The sequence below is a fragment of the Delphinapterus leucas genome, unplaced genomic scaffold (genome assembly GCF_059928025.1).
Source record: "Delphinapterus leucas isolate spDelLeu-1000000601 "Yukka" unplaced genomic scaffold, BTC_Dleu_Yukka2 spDelLeu_asBTCV2_sq25, whole genome shotgun sequence".
Classification (NCBI taxonomy): Eukaryota; Metazoa; Chordata; class Mammalia; order Artiodactyla; family Monodontidae; genus Delphinapterus; species Delphinapterus leucas.
In genome coordinates, this window is record NW_028322234.1 from 5,147,034 (window position 1) to 5,151,807 (window position 4,774).

A 4,774-nucleotide genomic window follows, 5' to 3' on the forward strand; every position below is an offset into this window, starting at 1 on the left:
CTAAAGCAGGGTCAGCAAACATTTTCTGTAAAGGTTCATAGTAAATATTCTCAGCTTTGCAAACCATAAGGCCTCTGTTGTAACTACTTAACTTTGCCCTCAGCAGAGCAGCCGGAGACAACAGGCATTCATTTCTACTGGGCGGGTTCCAATGAAACTTTACAAAAATGGATTGCAACTTGATTTGGCCCATAGGCCCAAATTCACCAACCCCCATTCCAGGGGCTGGAGTAAGAGATGATGAAGCTGTGGCACGTTTAGAACATGGTTGGCAGCGATGGGGCAGGGCCAGCTTCCATGGACACTAAGCATTTAATTAGCAGCTGCCTGGATTTGTTGGAGAAACATCTCAACTACTTGCACGTACTGGTCCTGAGGGAGTTTCAAGAGATGTTCCCTTCCTAACCCAGATCTCCTGCTTCAGCAGCACGTCCACGTTCTTAAGTCCTTTCACCATCCGTGCAGCAAGGGTGGGTGGAGCCTGAGGCGTGGAGGGGCTGAGGGCCTCTCTTAAGTGGCAGAGCTGTGTCAAAAGCCCAATTCTCCTGACCTCAACTCCAGGTCTTACCACTGGAATGAGGCCCCCTTTACAGGCAGGGCGCTCCCCAGAAAAACAGGAAGTATGGTCACCTGCCCCAACATGAAAGTGACTGAAGTGTTTCTCAGGGCTGTCCAGGGCTGGCATCAGAATCACCCACTCCATCGGCATCTCTGGGGGTGGGACCCAGGAGACCTTGACGCACACCCCAGGAGTATAAGCAGTTCCTATTCCTCTAGCCCATCCAGCGGCCCGAGACAGGGCCAGGGTCCAGGGCTTTCTGAAGAGAAGCCCAGTCTTCATGATACTCACAGCAGGCTTGAAGGAATAGACTTTATTACTCTAGCTCTCAAACACTAGAGGCTAAAATTCAGCTGAACTCTAACAACCTATTTACAGAGTGCTGTCAGCAGACCAGGCAAGGCTGGGCCTGGGTCTTCCCCAAACACCCAACAAGCTCAGCCTCCCAGCGGGCCCGAGCCACCGTCCCCCTGTAGCACACAGAGGACGTTTATATACACTTGACCGAACCCTCAGCGACAGGATACCAGGCAGGATGGCACCAGAGACACAGACGTATAGACACAGATGAAGGCTGAGACTGCCGAGCAGGCCCGAGGGCCTGGCTCAGCGCTTCTTCAGGCTGTAGGCCAGGCTGCCAGGGACCCTGGTGCCCTGCAGGGGCGGCGAGTTCCACACGGCAGAGCTGGTGCACTTATGGTAGCGGGGCTTGCTCTTCTTGAAGATGTCCTCCAAGTCCAGTGGGAGAATGGTTCCGAAGAGCTGCAGGAGGTTCCGGGGGTGGTAGTACTGCCGGATGATGGCCTGGCTAGGCTGGGTGCCTCTGGCCCAGTTGGGGATGGGCCTCGTCATCGGGGGAGTCATCGCTGTTCAGATCCATCCCGTAGTTATCTGGGTTGATCTTGGGGTGGGGGGTGCCCTGTGGAGTCATTTGATGCGAGGTACAAGCTGGAGACTGCACGTCCGCTGGCCACCGCGGCCTCCTTGGCTTTTCTCCTGCTCCTCCTGCAGCCGCTGCTCAGTCAGGCGCTGCTGTTCTTCCTTCTTTTTCTCCTCCAGCTCCCTCTGCAGCCGCTCCTTCTGTAGCCGCAGGGCCTTCTCCCTCTCCTGCAGCTCCCTCTGGGCCTGGAGCCTCTGCCGCTCCCGCTCCCGCCGCCGCTCCCGCTCCCGCCGCCGCTCCCGCTCCCGCCGCCGCTCCCACTCCTCCTCCTTCCTCTTCTACAGCAGCTTCTGGGGGCGCCTCTCCTCCTCCTCCTCCTGCAGTAGCCACCTAAGCCTCCGCGCCTCCTCCTCCTGCTGCCTCTTGAGCGCCTCCACCTCCTCCATCTTCTTGGCCTTCTCCTCGGCCAGACGCTCCTCTTTGGCCTTCTCCTTCTTCTCGTCGATTTGAGCAAACTGCCGCTCGATCTGTTCCTTCTTCTCCTGCTTCATCCTTTCCACCCGTTCCCGGGCCTGCAGCGCCTTAGGGAGGCGCTCCTCACGCTTCAGCTTCACCTCCTCCAGCCGCCGCCGCTTGTCCTCCTCCACCTTCTGCCCGCGGAGCTGCTCGGCCTCCTCCTAACGCCGCAGGTTCTCCAGCCGCTGCAGCTCCTCCTTGGGGTCCACGCGCAGGGGAGCGTTGCGCTTTAATGAAGGATTTCATGATGCTGCTGTTGGGGGTCGAGGTCGGGGTCATGAGCAGCTCGTTCCTCTGCACGGTCTACAGGAGGGGCCGGAGGGGCCGCACCACCTTGCTGGCGGGACAGGGCGGGGAAGGGGTCTTGCTGCTGGGAGGCTGCAGCTCCTCACCCCCCAGCTGCTGCTCCTCGTCCAGCTCACTCACTGCCTGCTTGTAGCTGCACTTCCTCCTGACACTCGGAGGCGGCTCCTTGGGGCCATCTGCTTGGTCAGTCTCGGCCTCCTGCCGCGCTTCAGAGGGCGTTACCTGGCCGCCGGCTGCAGGCTGCGAGCCGGGCATGCTAATGGCGATCTTGGTGGCACTGCGGAGCCGCAAGGCACTGCCATTGCTCTTGGAGGCCTCCGGCTCGGCTGTCTCCTCCGGCTCAGCTTCCTTGCTGGGCTCCTCCGCCTTGGGGCTCGCTTTCTGGGGCACCTCGACATGCAGGAGCCTCTCCAGGTAACTGTGGCAGATGAGGCGGGCGGAGGCGGCCGGCTCTTTGGTGGCCTTCCTGGCAATCCTTCTGCTTGATCTTCGGACGGTTCTCTCCTCTTTGGAAACCAGGGAGTAATTCTGGGCCAGCGAGACTTGGGGCTCCGGGGAGGACGGGGCGATCAGGCTGCGCCGCACCGACCCGCGGTGGGCGTGGAGAAGTTATCCGGCAGGATGGGAGCCAGCACCCGCTCCCGCCACGGGGAGGCGGGAGAGCTGGGCGAGTCCTGCGGGCCTGGGGAGGTCGCGGCAATTCTGAGCTTGGAGACGGGCCTTTCTGCCCCGCCCCCTCGGCTCTTGGGGTCCCGGGGTGTAGTTATCAGGGAGCTCAAGGGGACAGACTCCAGTCTCCCGGCCTCTGGCTTCTGGGGTGTTGAGTCCTCCTCCGAGGTCAAGGTGATCTGGGAGGCCGAAGCCGTGGCCGGAGCCGGGGTGGGGGACGGAGCCTGGGCAGACTGGAGCTGGCTGAGGTGCTGCTCAGCGCTCCGGCGCTCGCTGATGCCAGTCTCCACCACGGGTACCAGCTGGCACTGGGCCAGGCTCTCCTTGGGCTTCTTGGTCAGCACCGTGGGAGACTCAGGGGTGGGCGAAGGAGCGGCTGCCGCGGAGGTCGCTGCAGCTGCGGCCGCAGCACGGGTCACCCGCCGCAGGACGGAGCCGTTCTCCCCCACCACTGTGGCCAGCTTGTCCTTGTTACGGAGGTGCCAGGAGCTCTGACGGCTGCTCCGCGTCTTTCTGTGGGACAACGTTCTCCGGATGGGGTCTCTGTTTTCATCCTGAGCATAAGAAATCCGTCTCTTTTTCCGTCGGTTCTTCTGAGAAGGTGTTTTGGGCATCAGCTCGGGCTCTTTGCTGAATTCTCTGGTGAACGTGCGCTCGGCCTCCTCCTCGATCTCCTCCAGCCACACTATGTCCTTATTGTCCACGTTGTAGACAAGCCCCATGAGCTTCTGGTCACAGAGCTCCAGCAAGTGAATGGGCCCTAGGGCTGTCGTCCCCATGATGGCTCTGTTCGACTGCACCGTGTCTCCTAAGTGCTGCTCCGATACAAGTCCGGCGCCCTTCCCAGCACAGACCTCAGCCCGCCCGAGTTCCACCGCTCCTGGCCTCCAAAGCTCACGGCTGCAAGGAAGCAACCTACCATATCTTCTTTATCCATTCATCTGTCGATGGACATTTAGGTTGCTTCCTTGTCCGGGCTATTGTAAATAGTGCTACAATGAACGTTGGGGTGCATGTCTTTTTGAATTATGGTTTCTCCAGATATATGCCCAGGAGTGGGATTGCTGGGTCATAAGGTAGCTCTATTTTTAGTTTTTTAAAGGAACCTCCATACTGTTCTCCATAGTGGCTGTACAAATTTACATTTCCACCAACATTGTAGGAGGATTCCTTTCCCTCCACACACTCTCCAGCATTTATTATTTGTAGACCTTTTTTTTTTTTTTTTTTTTTTTTTTTTTTTTTTTGCGGTACGCGGGCCTCTCACTGTTGTGACCTCTCCCGTTGCGGAGCACAGGCTCCGGACGCGCAGGCTCAGCGGCCATGGCTCACGGACCCAGCCGCTCCGCGGCATGTGGGATCTTCCCGGACCGGGGCACGAACCCGTGTCCCCTGCATCGGCAGGCCGACTCTCAACCACTGCACCACGAGGGAAGCCCTGCCCATTTCTTGATTGGGTTGTTTGTTTCTTTGATACAGAATTGTATGAGCTTTTTGTATATTTTGGATACCAACCCCTTATTGGACATATCATTTGCAAATATTATCTCCCATTCAGTAGGTTGTCTTTTTGTTTTGTCTATGGTTTCCTTCACTGTACAAAAGTTTTTAAGTTTAATTTGGTCCCATTTGTTTATTTTTGCTTTTGTTTCCCTTGCCTGAGAAGACAGATCCCCCAAAATATTGCTAAGACTTATGTCATAGAGTGTACTGCCTATGTTTTCTTCTAGGAGTTTTATGGTTTCTCGTCTTACATTTTCAGGTCTTTAATCCATTTTGAGTTTTTTTTTTTATACAGTTTGAAAAAATGTTCTAATTTTATTCTTTTACAGGTAGCTGTCCAG

General features: G+C 57.1%; 1 pseudogene; it reads right to left on the minus strand.

Moving 5' to 3' along the window:
• Positions 1-1,078: 1,078 nt before the first annotated feature.
• Positions 1,079-3,809, minus strand: LOC111166765 (inner centromere protein pseudogene; annotated as a pseudogene).
• Positions 3,810-4,774: the final 965 nt, after the last annotated feature.